Below are 19,035 nucleotides of genomic sequence, written 5' to 3' on the forward strand. Positions count from 1 at the left end.
ACACTCCGTTTTCCCTGAATCTCAGCATAGTAGCACCAAACCTGTCTGTCACATGACAGATCATAGTCTGAGAGACCCAAATTCGGTCATAACTAAATTTTAGTCATGTAATTGCTGCATTTTTCCTTTGTACAGCAGAATTAATCCATGTAAGAACTGAGTGGATGTTCTGCAGATTAAGATGCCTGTTGAACAGTAAAGGGGAGGGAATCTAGTGGCAAAGTGAGTGGGGGGAGACAGACAGGCTGAGATTCTGCTGTTTGTCTTGTGGAGAAAGGGAGGACAATGAGCAGAGAGGGAGGATGAGTAAGACGCAAAGATGGATGGGGAGTCCTGGATGCTGGTAAACAGGAGGCCAGAGGCACAAACATGGCCACCCCGTCTGTTTCTCACTCTCTCTGCCTTATTTGGCTTTTTACTGGGTTGGTGATGGGTTTTAAACCATATTTTAGTCCTAAGAAGATAAGTTGTTGCGTCAGAGAGCGAAAAGGTAAATAAGTACATGTACAAAAGAGACAGATATACAAATACACACACACAAATTTGTTTTTATATCATTGTGGGGACTCTCCATAGACTTCCATGCATTTTATGGATTTTATACCGATCTAACCATAATTTCTATCCCCTAAACCTATCCCTCACAGAAACCTTTTTGCATTTTTACATTTTCCAAAAAACATCATTTAGCATGTTCAATAAGCAATTTCCCTCGTGGGAACCACTGGCTGGGCCCCACATGGTAGGTGTTCTCAGATTTTACTATCTTTTTCAGAACATTTTGTCCCCTCAATGTAGGATAAACACAGACACACACACACTAAACAACCTTAAAGACATGTTTGCTAACTCCCAAGCACAAGGATGAACTGAATAAGCAGGATCAAACTGAATAAGTAATTCTGTTTGTATGGAAGAAAGGCAGTCACAGTGGATTAACCAAAGCAGATGGGAGGGAGTTTAATGCTTTAGTCTTGCTTTTACTCTTCTAAAGTCTGGGGCGAAACTTTGATGAACTGGCCTACATACTGCATGCAGGAACAGAGACAGAATTAACAACTCTGACAGAGACAAAAAAGCTTTTGTAACTGAAGCCTACTTTTACCATCCAATAAACTCAGTGAAGGCTGACAATCATAGCTTTAGGAAGTGTCAATCATCTCTGTCGTGAGGGACACCGGATGTTTGAGACTCATAACTCTGTCATTTTAAAACTTACTTTAACTCTCTTCTTTCAATCTCATGGGCATCTTTTTTGTCCTCAGACCCTTTTTATGTGATACTTGCTTTTGGTACTGACTATTTAACACACAACAATCTGGGGGAAATCACTAAGAATAAATTGACAGATGGAAAGAATGAATTTATTAAAAGATGTAAACAAATCAGCTCAAAGTTAAAGGAATAGATCACCCAAAAATGAAAATTCTGTCATCATTTACTTACTCCCATGTTGGTCCAAACCCACATGAATGTTCTTTCTTCTATGGAACACAAAAGTAGATACTAGACGAAATCACTCCTGCCTCATGAAAGCATACCGATAAATAAATGAATTTTTGGGTGAACTATCTCTTAAATGGTGTAATATTGCCATCTCTACCCCTCTTTTTACTTGCTCTCTTTTCATTGTCTCTCTCTTTCTTTCTCTGTCTTTATCTCTTTTTCTCTTCCTCTGACGCCTGTGTAGTGATCTGCTACATTTTCATTCACCCTGTCGGCTACATCTGCTCTGTCTCCAGCCTCTATATGGCACCAACCTCGACACATACGCACAAACATGATCCATATATCATATACAAACCCTGATATCCTGCTATAATGCTGATCATTCAATCAGTAAAAAAACAAAAAAACAACAGACAAACAAACATAAAATGTACCTATCTATTATCGTTGTTATCATAGATGGGGGGGCAGGAGGTAAAAGAAAACCTAAAACAGAAAGAGTAAACAGATATTATGTGCATAATGATACAGTGTAATCAAAACATATGTATGTATATGTATTAAAGAAAAACATTTAAAATCATTATACAAAAATTTGTTCTGATCCTCTAAACGTGTTGATGGACACTTCACTGTTTGTATCACGATTGACTGTGTTCACTGAGTTCAAAACAAGGCTGTGAGTCTGTGTGTTGCTCGGTGACATGCAACTATTGATCCTGCTCTGGCTTTGTTTGGAAATATTTTTGACAGTGGAGCAACATATTGTGTAGACATATTGTGTCTAAAATGTAAGTTACTCGATATTAAAGGAACGTTATGGGTTCAATACAAGTTAACTTCAATCGGCAGTATTTGTGGCATAATGATGATTACCACAAAAATAATTTTGACTTGCCCATCGTTTATTTAAAAAAAAAACCGAGTTACAGTGAGGCATTTACAATGGAAGTGAATGGTGCCAGTCCATGAATGTAAAAATACACACTGTTTAAAAACAATAGCAAAAAGATGTAAACATTACATGTTTTAACATGATTTTAGTGTAATAAAACATTTACTAACCTTTTGAGTGTAAAGTTATACCCAATATTACAACTTAATTGTCTTGACAGCATGACACATGTAAACCCTGTAATCTGATAAATGCTGTAACAATGGTAAATCCCTGAATTTATTACACTAAAATCATGCTAACACAATTTTATTTAATGTTTATGGACTGGCCCCATTCAATTCCATTGTAAGTGCCTTATTGTTACTGCGATTCTTGCTTTTTGGGGGGATTTTTAAAGAAACGAGAGACGAGTCAAAATTATTTTTTGCGTTAATCAACATTATACCACAAATACTGTCGATTGAGCTTTACTTGTACTGCACCTGGAACACTCCTTTAACTTCTTGTTTGTAGAACTGTCGTAGAAAAGCACTGTCACTTTCACACTTGTTTACCTATGGCCTTGTGCCAATAGCAGAATCACTGCCATGCTGATATTCAGTACAACAGCACACTTGCTTGTGTGATATTGTGTAAGTGTACATCAGTCACATGAAAGGCAGTAACAAGGATACAAACATCTTTACTGTCGTTACAACAATGTGTATGTTTTATTTATTTTGTTTTAGCATGAACACTGCTACAGCATAGAAACACTGGAACCCCCCCCAAAAATAAAAAAATAATTGGCATCATTCATATAATTTCATTCATTCTAGCAAACATGTACAAACGTATGGAGTAATAGTATGTGTATTTGTGTCTATGGCCAGATGTCTTGACTTCAAATGACTCAACACTGTTTATGACACATACAGGCTGAATTCAACACACCCAGTGGCCTCCAACTTTTACTGCCCCTGCTAACTGTGATGTTCCCCCCTTAAACGTATGCGTGAAACAAATGGTCCTTCACAGCACCCCAGAAAAACACACTCTCCCTCGCATGGCTAAGACACACTTATCTGCTTTGATCGCACTCAGCCACAGACACACAAATATCTGTGCACATCTGGGCACCATCCCCCTTTTGTTTTTCCATGAACCCCTGATGGGAACCAGCTCCAAAAGAAAGTTTTCAACAACAACAAAAATGACTGAAAAAAAGGCTGAAAGAATAACAGTAATTTGAGAAACACAGAAATCATGCAGCTCTGGTTAACACAGAACAAGACAGAGATGTGGCGTCGCCTCCAGCGCACGCATACAAGCACAAAGAGCCTTGCAAATCCTCTGTGTTTTCCTTGAAATTTCAGAATCTTCTAAGAAAGTATGTACTTTGTGAACTTTGCCCTAAACTACTCTTTTTGTAAGTCTGCCTGTGGATGCTATGCTAATTTATATCAGTGGTATGTTACAAACAATAGTCGTGAACGTCAGTGAGATCAAAGATCTGCTTCTCAAACTAGTGCACACTAACAGATGCATCCACAAAGTTTCGATGTCATCTGAATAGTATATCTTCTTGTGTTAGGGTGATCATATATCCTCTTTTTCCTGGAAATGTCCTCTTTTTTTGGACCTGAAAATAGCATTCAGCCAGGATTTAAAAATATGCCTAAAATGTCCAGGATTTGTCTTCATAATTGACATGCTCTGTACAGTTACTATAATACATTTTGTGTATTTGATACTGCACATCAGTTTTCAGTTTAACCATCTTTAATCAGTTTTACAGCTCTCTGGACTCGCCGTATGTGCGTGTGCGTGCATGCGTGTGTGTGTGTGTATGAGAGAGAGAGATTGCCACTCTTAGCCAGAAAAATCAATAACACAATAATGTAAGTACACTTTTAAAAGTACATTCCCCAACTCAGAGAGTTATTAAATAAAACACCCAGGTCATTAGGCTTACGCTTGCTGTGCATTGGCAGTTTTAATAACTGAAAATGTTGACTATATAGAGACAATATCAAATGTACTATGTATCAGGGAAATTTACACTAATATGACGGATAAATATAGACCATGATGGAAATTGTAAAATGTTTACAGATATTTGTACAACCTCTGTATATGACCTGTACAGCTGTCTCTTACGTGTCAGTGGCAAAAACAAGAAAACAGGTCAGGACATGTGAGGGGAGAAACAAGCCCTGTGTCTCTATTCAAATACAATCCATACTTAATAGTTTGTGACAAGAACAAAACGTCAGCCAAAGGAGAGTGTTTGTCATAAAAAAAATAAAAAAAATTGGATCTTCAGGGAAGTAAACTTGGAAACAGCAGGAGGACTGAAAAGTGTAAAGTGTAGTAGTGTAAAACATATATATATTTTTTATGGCATCTTTTTTTGTTTATGTATTAAAGGCAAAGTTTTGGAGCACAAAACTTTTTCTTGGTCCGTATCTCCATCTTTTTCTTTGTTTTTCTTCACTGAGGTTGGAAATTGTTTCATTATGGTAGGAAAGAGCTTTTAGTGAAAAGATATATCATGTAAAGAGGGCTTATAAGTACTCTATGAAAGTTTAAAACCATTAATGTCTTCTAAAAGAATTAATGTGGATTACTGGACCCTTTTTGTACAAAAATATTTAGACTATCAGTACAAAAATGTAAAATACTAATTTAAAAAATATCCATAACAAATTTGTAGTCTTCTCTTTCCCCCCTCAATCCTACAACTCGATTTATTCAAAACATTCCTTTCCTAACAACTGTCTCTCTCTCTCAACACAGCTGGGTCATTCAGCACATTTCCAGTGCCACGATTCTGCTGGCATAGCACTTTTTCTTTCTTCCCGCCCTGAGCTATTTTTAGCCACACGCAGCACATTAGCAACACAAAAGGAACAGCATGGTTGTTACGGGACAGCGATATCCGCAGGGGGAGACAGTCAGAAAGAAAGGCCTATAAGATGGAGAGGTGGAGATCTATGATAAAATGAAAATGGCCCATATTGGATTAAAGGCTAAACTTCAAAGACTGGGCCTTACCAGGAAGTTTGATATTTTGACTATATTAAAAAGCATAAGAGGGTCCTAAAAAAAAGAGGTGTAGGGTGAGTGAGTCTGTCTATGAGAGGTCTGAGCAGGCCAGAGGAGGGGTGGCAGGAATTGGCAGGAGGTGATTTCTGATGGGGCTTTGAAGAAGAAGAGGAGTAGCAGAGTTTAAAGAGCTCAACTATGGACTTCCTGTTCAAAGTATAGCAGAGGAGCATCTGATCAGGAAGTTGGAGGAGCAGACAGCCAGCAAGCCTGTGCGGCAGAGAAAAAACCTGGAGAGAATTACACACACCTGGATCCAGTTGCTCCAGCTCAAGCAGATGTGCTGTCAATCTCCCACAGAGACACATGCACACTCAGTATTTAATCATTGTCAAATGAAACATACACAGCTGGTTTAGCACCTGAATTCTCACCTTGAACCTACACAGTCACCTAGGATGCATCTCAAAACCTACCTAGGTAGCATTTTTGGACATCCCAGGTCACTTCAAACATACTTATGATAACCCAAAATGTTGTTAAGGTACACAGTTCACTACATTTTATGAAACAGTATTAGTGTGCTATATTTTTAAAACAAAAACTCAAACACCAGCCGTGTTCTTTGAGTCTATAAGTCCAAGTCAAGTCTCAAATACCTTTTGGTAATACTTTTCTATACACTACAGGTTTGTTTTATAAACCTTGATGAATAACAATCAATTTAATTTATTTTGTTGTTCACAGAGTCCAATTCAAGTCTTAAAGGTGCTGTAAGTGATTTTTTTCATGGAAAAGTATGCAAAAAAAATGTCCTACTCACTGAAAAGTATTAATGAAATAAGTGTCATGAGATATCTCACCTGTCTCTGTGACAGCTCTAGACTGTAAACAGCAAACACAAATGTGTCCGTGGACACTTGTGCTTTCAGATTGTCTATAATGTTTTGGTTTTCATAGTATAGTTTTTGCAGTGAATTATTGAGGCATAATGCAGTTTTATGCCATGTTGTTCATAACAGTTGTCAGTTGAGGGCGCTATTTTGCAGACGCTGTTTTTAACAACCGTTTCTGCTCTCAGTAAAGCTCATTTTGGTATCTTTGGAATTCAGGGTTTTGGAAAGAGGGGCATGGCTAATCCAACAGCTCAGTCTCGTGGAAGTAAATCACTTACAGCACCTTTAAGTCAACACTTGAAGAGTCTAAGGCCCCATTTACACCTAGTATTAAGATGCGTCTCGGGTGATCCGATCGCATGTGGTCAGGCGAGACACATGGCTGTTTACACCTGGTCACTTATGCATCTCCTGTGACCACTTGTGTTCAGATTTCGAGGGGAGGGTCTTTGACTTCATGACAACATATACTGTATCAATCACTATGTCATTGTGCTACTGATAGTAAACCGCAACAAATTCATAAAAGACAAAGAAAGCACGAATAAATCCGGCTGTGGTGATGTGGTGATGTGGACGTGGCTGAGCGATGTCTGTGGAGAGCGAGGCTGGGAGAGGAAGAGTGGTAAGGATTGACACCTGTGGGAAATCCCCTCTAACAGCTGTTTTGTGTTGCAGTGAGAGCTGAAGGGGGTTAAAAGGGCAGTCCAGACTGCTAAAGGACAGAGAGAGAGAGATGCACAGAGCATTGTGTGTTCCTGTGAGTGTGACACTGGCGTGTTGTTTCTCCCAGATGCAGTTGAAATTTAATCGAAGCACAAACGCAACATTTTGAGCAGAATTCATAGTTATTTTAGTGAAGTACCTGTATTAAGGGAGCTTCAGATGTGTGTGCTTGTCATCTGTGTCCCTGCATGTTGATATCAGACACACTGAAGAAGATTCGTGAAGTTCCCGTGTTTGTGTATATATACACTTTTTCAAATTTTCCGATCAGACCAGTATATCCTGTTAAAGCCGCTCGTAACTGGCAAAGTTTTAACCCTTGTTTTAGCGCAGCGGTTGATTGACAGGTGAGGGGAGGTGCTTCACTGCTGTCTGAGACGCATTCAGGACAGATTAGCGTTGACACCTCAAATGCGATGTGGTCAAATGTTTTGACTACCTCCGTATGTGTTTTTTGTGATATGATCTGTATACCTGTATTTAAAGCTGACCACTTCTGATCGGATCACCCGAAACGCGTCTTAATACCAGGTGTAACCCAGGTCTTAGAGGCCATTCAGGCAAATGAATTTTTGAGCTAAACAAAGCTAGACACAGCTAAACTAATACAACAGAATGCAGGTTTCTCGAGATATGTTTTTAAATGCTGGCGTAGAATGTGGTGTCTATGTGTGAGATAATGAAAGAAAAAAACAGCAAGTTGTGGCGCAACCGTCAAAGACATCCATCTAGCACTTGTTTACTTAAAAAAATCTATTAACAAAAGTGCAGACAGGAAAAAAATGTGTTCAAATGTAAATTAAACAGCCCCTTAGTCAAGTTTCAATCAATATATTTGTGACTTGTTTCCATCTCTTACAAACACACACACAAACCTCACAGGATCACAGATGTAAGCTGATTCAGTGCAGTTACACCATAACTTCCATAAATTACCTTTATGTTTCAAGAGGACAAATAACACGTGCGTTTAGATCAAACAAGAGATTAAGGTTCTCTTCAAACCAACAGACCAGGACAAAACTGCAGGTTGCTCAACATGGGTGTGACTCAAACACATCCTGGTTAAATGTCACCATGGCAACCACAGATTCCCTATGGTTGACCATATGTACAGTGCAGTGCAAAGAAAACACATCAATATGACCTTTGACCTCCCTTGGACTCTATGAAATTGTGCTGCTCTAAGATACAGCTTTATCCACCACATGAAACCATGAACAAAAACAATAATAATTCTTGTATTATTTGTACATTAATTGTTAAATACACTCACTGAGCACTTTATTAGGAACACCTGTACACCTACTTATTCAAGCGATTATCTAATCAGCCAATCGAGTGGCAGCAGTGAAATGCATAAAATCATGCAGATACGGGTCAGAGGCTTCAGTTAATGTTCACATCAACCATTAGAATGGAGAACAAATGTGATCTCAGTGATTTCAACAGTGGCATGATTGTTGATGCCAATTGGGCTAGTTTGAGTATTTCTGTAACTGCTGATCTCCTGTAACTCTACAGTCTCTAGAGTTAACTCAGAATGGCGCCAAAAACAAAAACATCCAGTGAGCAGCAGTTCTGTGGACAGAAAGAGAGATCAACGGAGAATGGCCAGACTGGTTCGAGCTGACAGAAAGGCTACGGTAACTGGATAACCACTCTGTACAATTATAAAGCAGAATTGTATCTTAGAATGCACAACACTTCGAACCTTGTGGAGGATGGGCTACAACAGCAGAAGACCCTGTCGGGCACTTTATTAGGACCACAATGTTCCTAATAATATGCTAAATATATTATATTAAAATAATAATATAATACACAAATTGTCTATAATAGCATGAAAATATTAAATGTTAATACTTTGAAGATTGACTTGGTGGTTATAAGAATAATCTGATATACATTTAATATGCTGGTTACTTATTAAATTAAATTTGTGACCATTGTGTGCTGGGTGTTTTTGGAACTATTGCAAGTCAGAGTTTTGCTCAAGGACAAGCTGATGAAAAACCCACAATGATGTAGCATGCACATGCTACTACGTCACTACAGAGCGAGTGAGAAGAGTGTTGTGCTCACTTACTGGGTGGTGGTATGAGGGGGTGTGGAGGGAAAGGTGGAGGTGGAATATTCGAAGGAATGAAGGGCAGCAGCTTTGGCGAGGATAACTTGGTGTCTGAATAATGCTCTGAAACAACCTAAAATATAACAAATTACTTTGAGTCCATCATGCGCACACTGCAAAAAGTAATTTTCTTAATCAGTGTTTTTTTTTTCTTGTTTTCCAGCAAAAAAATATCTAAATATTCATTAAAGGCATAATTCTGTCATAATCCACTTACCTTCATCTCAAACAAGATAATAGGCTGAAAGTTCAGTCTCAGTCCCCATTCGCTTTCATTGTATGGAATAAAGATGCAATAAAAGTGAATGGTGACAGAAGCTAATATTCTACCAAACATCTCCGTTTGTGTTGATTTTATAAGAAAAAAAGTCATACAGGTTTGGAATGACACGAGAGGTAGTATAATACATAGATACATTTACTATAAAAGCAAAATTGCTAAATAGTTTATTTTTGTTAACGGTAACACAATACGGTACCATTCATTAACATTACTAATGCTTTAGGTATCATGAACAAACAATTAATAATATATTTTTTACAGCATTTATTAATCATTGTTAATGTCAGTTAATAAAAAATACAATTGTTCATTGTTAATTCATAGTGCATTAACTAATGTTAACAAATACAATAATATTTGTATATGTTTAACATTAACTAAGATTAATAAATGCTGTAAAATTACTGTTCATTGTTAGTTCATGTTAACTAATGTGGTTAACTTATGTTAACAAATGGAACCATATTGTAACATGTTACCAAACAAGGGGAAAAATAAACTTAATTCAAGATACATTCTGTGAAACATTATACAATATAATATAAATAAAAGACCGAACTCCTTGTCTTTCCAGCCAACCCTGCTGTTGAACACAACATCACCGTGCAGCTGGGTTCAACTTCAGTGACGCCTTCCAAAATGGTCAGAAATCTAGGGGTAACCATCGATAACAAACAAAATTTCACAGACCACATCTCAAAGACCACAAGATCATTTAGATGTACACTCTACAATATCAGGAAGATAAGACCCTTCCTCTCTGAACATGCCACACAACTTCTTGTTCAGTCACTTGTCATAACTAGAATGGACTACTGTAACGCTCTCATTGCAGGCCTCCCTGCATGTGCAATTAGACCCCTGCATTTGATCCAGAATGGAGCAGCACGTCTGGTCTTTAATGAACCAAAGAGAGCGCATGTTACACCACTCCTTGTCTCTCTTCACTGGCTGCCGGTTAATGCATGGATCAAATTCAAGGCTCTGATGCTGGCATACAGAACAGTCACTGGGTCTGCTCCAGTATACCTAAAATCATTTCTGCAGAGCTGCACGCCCACTAGAAGCCTGCGGTCGGCTAAGGAACATTGCCTTGTTGTACCAACACAAAGAGGCACCAAAATACTTTCCCAGACATTCAGCTTCATCATACCATGTTGGTTGAATGACCTTCCCAACTCCATCCGTGAAGCTGACTCACTTTCTGTCTTCAAAAAGCGGCTAAAAACACATCTTTTCCATGAGCACTTAACCAGTCACAAAAAAAAACCAAACAAAAAAAAAAAAAAACATTTCTTGTGCACTTTAATCTGTTTTGAATACTACTATTCTAATTTTAGTGAAACTTTGTATTATGGCACTTTTTGTACCACTGTCTCCTTAAGATGATTTACTTATGTGTTCCTCTTTTGTAAGTCACTTTGGATAAAAGTGTCTGCCAAATGAATAAATGTAAATGTAAATATATTATATTACTGTATGCAAATTTGCTTCTTAAGTAAATGTGTCCTGTTTTAAGGATGTTTAGACATTTTTACTGCAAAAAAAGACAAAAAACACTTGCTGACACAAAATTATTTGATGTAGTGCACACAAGCACACCTGGATGTTATTTTCATCTGCACTGTGACGTCTTCGGCCTTCCACTCGACTGATGGTCCCGGTCTGTCCTTCGATAACATTGACTGAACTGTTTGACTTCCTGCACCCACCCACACAAACACACATACATTAGAGCTGAATCATTAGCATGTTGAGTCCATGTGAGTGAAGAGAATGAAATGTGCATTGCACACTAAGACATGTCACTGCTAGCCATTTAATGAAAACAGAAAAGATACTGATCCTTTTGCATTATATGACACTTGGCACACACTAACACATGTAACCTCAGTCAACACCATTTTCCTGCTGGTCTGGGAAATCTCCTCTCATGTGCGCAACACAAATATTTTTTAGCTCATGTACACACAGAAGTTACTCACTTGCATGAATGTGTGCCGTGGCAGTCATCACATTCATAAATCTTCAAGTCCCCTGAAACAAGGCTGCACACACATACACTTACACATTCACACACAAATGAGCAAGGCATTAACCTATTTCAGTCACAAAAAAATTCATCAAATAAAACAGAGTGCATTATTACTACATTTTACATTATGCATACCAAAAAAAAAAAAAAAAAATTGTGGAGTTAAAGAGTCTACACAGTAAGTAACATGGGCAGCCTATCTGCAAAAGTCTCTCTCTCTCTCTTGCTCTCTCACTTCCTTTGTCCTGTTGGTGAAGTTTGGGAGGGCATAAAAGCCTGAAGTTGACATACTTCCAGTGTTTCACCTACTTTCAGCAGACACAACATCAGATTTAAATGACTTTCCGTATACACTCAAACTTAACCCCTGGGCTGAACTCATACTAAACACTCACACAAAGTGCAACCTTATATCATTTTATGATAAAAAGGAACACATACAAAATTCACACCCCAGCCCTGGTTCTGCAGTCTGAGCTCATTACACACAGTCTGTATTTTTATCACTGTACATCATCACTGTGATAAACATTTCAAACAGACTTCTCTATTTAAAGATGAAGTGTGTAATTTCTGTGCTACTAGCTTCACCAAATGGAATTGCAAAAATAACGAATAAAATAATGATCATTTTCAAACAGGTTTCCCGAATACTGCCCGTCTTTCTTTTTCTTTTTCTTTTTTTTTTTTTTTCTTTTTGTGGAATACAAAAGGAAATATGAGGCTAAATGTTAGAGTTGGACTGACAGTCTCAGTCACCATTCGCTTTCATCATATGGAAATAAGATGCAATAAAAGTGAATGGTGACTGCCTTTTTGTGTTTCACAGAAAAGAAAGTCATAAAGGTTTGGTACAATATGAGGGTGAGTAAGTGATGACAGAATTTTTATGTTTGGGTGAATTATCCCTTTAAAGGAATATTCCGGGTTCAATACAAGTTAAACTCAATCGACAGCATTTGTGGCATAATGTTGATTACCACAAATACTAATTCCAACTTGTCCCATCTTTTCTTTAAAAAAAAATAAATAATCGTAGTTACAGTGAAGCACTTACAATTGAAGTGAATGGGGCCAATTTTTGGAGGGTTTAAAAGGCAGAAATGTGAAGCCAATAATTTTATAAAAGCACTTACTTTAATTCTTCTGTTAAAAGTTGTTTAAATTGTCATTTTTTACGGTCGTATTAGGGTTTAAGGGGATATGCTGTTATGTCGTCATGGCAACGAAGTTGTAAAATTGGATATAACTTTACACAGGAAATGTTGGTAAGCAATTATATCCTACTTAAATCATGTTAACCATTTAAGCTCTAAAGGTGTTTTTTTTTTCCCCCTCCCCTTTTCTCCCCAATTTGGAATGCCCAATTCCCAATGCGGTCTAAATCCTCATGGTGGTGTAGTGTGTAGTGACTCTCCTCAATCCGGGTGGTGCAGGACGAATCTCAGTTGCCTCCACGTCTGAGACTGACAATCTGCACATCTTATCATGTGGCTTGTTGAGCGCGTTACCACGGAAACGTAGCGTGTGTGGAGGCTTCACGCTATTCTCCATGGCATCCACGCACCACACACCCCACCGAGAGCAGGAACCGCATTATAGTGACCACAAGGAGGTTAACCCAACGTGACTCTATCCACCCTAGCAACCGGGCCAATTGGTTGCTTATGAAGCCTGACTGGAGTCACTCAGCACGCCCTGGATTCGAACTTGCGACTCCAGGTGTGGTAGTCAGTGTCTTTACTTGCTGAGCTACCCAGGCCCCCTCTAAATGTGTTTTTAAAGATTTTCTGTTTCAGTGGCATGCCTAAAATGAAAGGTTTATAACTCTAGAAAAAAAAAAAAACTAAGAGAGTCAATTGTTTGGTATCATTTTAAAGAAAACTTTTCACTTTTTTTTTTTTTTTTTTTAATGATACAGATTATGATAAATTATGAGACTCTCAGCCTAAGAAACGGCTGGAAAATCACACACACACACACACAAATACTTCAGCCAAAATCAACTTTTTTTCTTATTTTTCTGATTTTACATTTTCTCTGTGTGTAAATAAGTCACTTTTAATGGAGTAAAATTTTGTGTTGATACGACAAAGCAATCAAAAATTATAGCATTACAAACATTATTTATCCTAGTGTTCAAAAACGTCTCCAAGTGTCCAAAAGCCTCTCCAAATAAAATAAAAAAATAAAAAAATAAAAATATAATAATAATAATAATAATAATATATAAAATTGTACATAAGAACTAATTACACAACAATCACAGATGGTATGCTCTCTCTCCAAAGAATGCAGGCATGATTGACGAGATCTCATTCAGTTCCATTCTGTCATTTGAGCCATCGAGTCTGTGTCATGTACTTGGTGCCATCTCCTGGTAGTCATATGCAATTAGAGTGAACTATCCTCTCTGCCCATACTTGGATGACTTCCACCTCTGGTTGCAGCAATCTGAACCCTAATACGATTGGTTTAGCATTCCATGACGCTGGACAATGTACTACATCATTTGAGAAAAAGTTATCTGATCCAGGAAAGCTAACATGTTTTTAGCCAGATAGCACATTATGTGCTGTGTGCACATTGTGCTTCGAGTGGATTATCCAATGATCTATGCATCCGATTATTGGGCTCATTTTAATGGGAATCACCTCCTTTAAATAATGTCATACTTTATGCTCTGTTTATTTTCCATGAAGTTATAAGTGAAAATGAGGCTTATCAGCAACACTTGTTTACCTGTAACATTTATGTCAAAGACATGTACTCTATATTATTCGCTATATTTTGTCTGTGATCCCAACAAATAGGCTGGTTGTATTCTACTCTTTGATAGCCTTCCAATGACATATGACACATGGCTATTAAATCAGTTTGATGTTTTTTCCAATTACAATAATACATACAGTGCAAAATTATTAATAAATCATTAAAACAGAACACTTCTGATTTGTCTACAAATTTCAAAGCACTTGTTCAGTTTGAGCTTAACTTGTATTGAACCTGGAACATTCCTTTAAGTCTGTCCCATTTATACAGTATGCAGTCAAGCTGTACCCAAACAATCACACAAACTCACTTGAACTCTATATTTTAATGCAGCAAGACAATCCTCTTGTGTGCAAGATGGAATGACAATTTGCTTAGGTTTGTTTCATTCTGAAAATGCCACCTCATGCTCTGTGTGTTTAGATTCGGAGTACTGTGACCAACTCCTGCATCCTGTCTGTGTGTGTATGTGTAATAATGAAAGCCGGACTGTTGCTTTACCCTTGAATGCTCCGGTTCATATGCGTCCCCCTGAGCGAGGCATAACCTTCAACTGATCGAGAAGTTCAAGGAACAGTTGATTAAACGTCACCCCCACTAACTTCTGCCCTGGACCAATGGCAGTCTGGACTACCAGGACTGAACCATGGAGTGTGTGTTTTATTTGTGTCTCCTCAAATACAGAAAAGTAACAGAGAAATATCAGGATGTTTCAACAGTCAGGATGATTTTTTCAGGGAAGAACGGAAAACAAGAGCTGATAGAAATCAAGAGCTAAAAGAAAAAAACATGAAATAATTAAAGCTAAGGTAAACAGGGATGATGATATGCGTATGGAGGGTTTGGCACAATTCAGCAGAAAGCCATTATGACCATAATGATGCAGTTACACGAAAAATAGCTGGAAAGCACAGTAAACAAACTCAATTGCAATTGTTGCTTTAAGACCAAAAATACAGAAACAACAAAAACAACATTGTTACGCTTCTCGCCATGCTACAAAATGTAAAACAATTGACACACAATGTCGGTCTACAAACTGTGATATCTGACAGACAACATTTTCACTTATGCAGCAAAAATGGACATAGAGGTATTTAAAAGCATTCCTGTAACAACACCAAAGTTGTGGGTTTGATTCCCAGGGAACACACATAGTGATCAAATATATAATTTTGATAACAAGCATCTGCCAAATACATGAAAATGGGTATACTTTTATTTTATTGGATTTTTCCCCTTTCCAGTGTGCTTTTAAGTCCTCGTGGTCGCATAGTGATTCGCCTCAATTCAGGTGGCGGAGGACGAATCCCAGTTGCCTCCGCATCTGAGACCATCAACCCGTGCATCTTATCACATGGCTTGTTGAGCCCATTGCCACGGAGACATAGTGCGTGTGGAGGCTTCATGCCATCCACCGCAGCCCCACCGAGAAAGAATCACATTATAGCGATCACGAGGAGGTTACCCCATGTGACTCTACCCTCCCTAGTAACCAATTTGGTTACTCACCTGGAGGAGTTTTCTAACAGATCCCTAGAACTCTGATGCACCTGAAGGAGAGAGAGAGGAAGAGAGCACATTGAAATGTATACATCAGAAGTGTCACGCACATTCAAAGCAATGTGAATGCAGAAAGCTGATAGCGTGGTAGGTGAAGCGACTAGTTTAAAGGAATAGTTCACCCAAAAATGAAAACTCTGACAAACTTTTTTCACCTTCATGTCATTCAAAATGCTTTCGTATGACATTCTTTCTTATGTGGAACTCAAAAGGAGATTTTAAAGGAATATTGTGAGTTTAATACAAGTTAAGCTCAATCGACAGCATTTGTGGCATAATATTGATTACCACAAAAATACATTTTGACTTGTCCATTCTTTTCTTTAAAAAAAAGCACAAATCTGGGTTCCAGTGAGGCGCTTACAATGGAAGTGAATTGGCCATCTGTAAACTTTAAAATACTCACTGTTTCAAAAGTATAGCCACAAAATGTAAACAATATGCGTGTTAACGTGATTTTAGTGTGATAAAATCGCTCCCTAACCTTTTCTGTGTAAAGTTATAGCCAATTTTACAACTTTATTGTCATGACGATGTAATTTAAACAAACCCCAAAATGACTGTAAAATGACGATTTAAACAACTTTACAGCTCAAATAATACATGAGTTTTAATAGAAGAATTAATGTAAGTACTTTATAAAATTATAAGCTTCACATTTCTGCCTTTAAACCCTCTAAAAATTGGCCCCATTCACTTCCATTGTAAGTGCCTCACTGTAACCTCCATTTTTGCTTTGAAATGAAGAAAAGGAGGGACGAGTCAAAATCATTTTTTGTGGTATTCAACATTATGCCACAATTCTGTCGATTGAGCTTAACTTGAATTGAACCCGGATTATTTCTTTAATGAATACTACGGACCGTCTTCTTAATACAATGGCAGTGCATACTATAGCACCTCACTTTAAAGTGTTTATGTTAAAACTTTTAGTGCTACTAAAAGCCACTGTTAGGCTTCTTTTATAGTGCTCATGAACGTGCAACAGATGTCAAGATTTTAACTGAAAAATAACTTAAATTTCAGGTTGTTTCTCATCAAAACCTATTGTATGCTGTAAGAAATTACAGTATTCTGCTCTAAAATGTGAGTCCCACTTGACCTGATTTTGTTTGAGAAACCGCATTTGCCCAAAAGGACTTAATTATCATAGTAACCAATTCAACTTAGTCACAGTAACATCTGGGTGATAACCATCTCAGATAAAGGGATACGTGATGGTCATTATCATTCGGTTGGGTATTTGTCTAAACAGTTGGTATCACCACATCATTTGGGTGCTCACACCTGGAACAACATCGGGCAACCAGACAGTGAGATTGTTATTCTTTTATTTCATCAAGAGCACAGCCTCATTAACATGATGGGTGGCATGTTATTTTACAAACTAGTTAAATGCTCGTAGTTCAGTCTGACTCTACTGAATCCAAGGTGCTACATGTTCTTTGTTACTGCTACACTGGAATAAAGGCTTCAGCATCTTCATCTTAAGATCGACGCCTGTTCCTGGTCCTTTGTGCGTTTTATTTTTCTGACAATATCTTCAGAAGACTTGGAATATGACACATGGGGCTCATGGACTAAATTTATTAGACTTTTTTGTATTTTTTTTTTTATTTTATTTTTTTTATAAGCTTAAAAGTGAGGCACCATCTCTGCCATTACTGAGTACATACATTATGACAGCATGTTCTGTTTTTGGTTAAATTTTCTTTTACACCATATTCAGCTTCATAAACAGTTGTTAGTTGTAAGAGTGTTGTGCAAGAATGCTATCTTGCACAACAATGCTGCTCTCCTGGTCCATCTCTGATTACAACGGTCTTATATATACCACACTGTCTTTTTTTGACAGGGTTTTGAAAGAAAGGCTGTGGCTAAATCTGGCGGGAGTTCCATAATGGATAAGATCACTTAAAAGTTGAAAACTTTACCACTAGACTAACTGACCTTATGTTAATACTTAAACTACTTTATTGTTAAAATGTGTTTTTAGTCTTTATTTGATCATATCTTATCTTCCTAGAGCACCAAGTGAGCTAGGGGCTAAGCTCTGTCACAGTTCATAATCAACATCTTAGTATAAACCATCATGAGAGGGGAGCAGGAGTATTTCAGATTTGTACCATTATTTTGCTGGATGACCCCAGGCTCAATATATCTAGACTCATGCACAGTCGTCTCTGTTTGTCACAGTATACCTTCCAGGTGTTCTCATTAAAACCATAGTTGTAGTAGTCAGACAGATCCGCACCTGCGTTTATACACAACACGTGTTGTAAAAGTGTGTGCTAGAAATGGAATAAACAAATATGAGGTACACTAACACACACAAACACACTTCATATGTAATATTAATGCAATGAACTGCACCTGGCTTCCTTCATGGCTTCTCCTCAAAGGACTCTACATCCACCTCCAGGAGACTGCCCTCAGCATTCAGATCCAGCCCTCTGGACTTAGAGACTGACTCACAGTAGATAAGACATTAGAGTCTGGAGTCCCACACACAGATCAAACCAAGCCTCGAAAGATGTACTAAAAATAATTTTCAGTAGTATGTTTAGTCAGGCTTAAGTTTTTTTTTTTTTTTTTTTTTTTTTCAGGAATGCATGATGGTGATTTAAGAAATATGTTTTTATATGAAAGGAATATTACAGGTTCAATAAAAGTTCAGCTCAATCGACAGCATTTGTGGCATAATATTGATTAGCACAAAAAATTATTTTGACTTGTCCATACTTTTCTTTAAAAAAAACCCTAAAATCTGTGTTCCAGTGAGGCACTTACAATGGAAGTGAATGGGGCCAATCCGTAAACTTTAAAATACTCACTATTTAAAAATTATAGCCACAAGACCAGAGGTGCAGTCAAGACCAGACCATCCAAGACACAGACCCAGACTAGACCCCTCGAGACCCAGACCAAGACTAGACCCCTCCAGACCCAGATCCAGACCAAGACCTATCTCCAAGACCTGTCAGTTCAAGAACCAGGCAGTAAATTTTAATGAACCAATATGCTGAATTTATATTTGAAGAATTTTCTTAAAGGTTTTCAAATGCAAATTTTACCACTGCAGGCTCTGATATTTCAGACAGCTATATAGAAAAAACAGTCCAGTTTTACAAGATGCCTTCATAACCCAAATGCTCCAGGTGTCAGAAAGCAGTTTATTCTTCAACCATAATAAAAGTACAATAATTATTATTATTTTTAAATATATGGCTCTTTATTACAGGCATAATTTTTTAA

The 19,035-nt window shown here is 37.6% G+C and overlaps 1 pseudogene; it reads right to left on the reverse strand.

The window, feature by feature from the left end:
- Positions 1-19,035, reverse strand: part of LOC127409947 (pre-mRNA 3'-end-processing factor FIP1-like) — a 46,493-nt pseudogene that overhangs the window by 18,172 nt on the left and 9,286 nt on the right.

This window comes from Myxocyprinus asiaticus, chromosome 19 (assembly GCF_019703515.2).
Source record: "Myxocyprinus asiaticus isolate MX2 ecotype Aquarium Trade chromosome 19, UBuf_Myxa_2, whole genome shotgun sequence".
NCBI lineage: Eukaryota > Metazoa > Chordata > Actinopteri > Cypriniformes > Catostomidae > Myxocyprinus > Myxocyprinus asiaticus.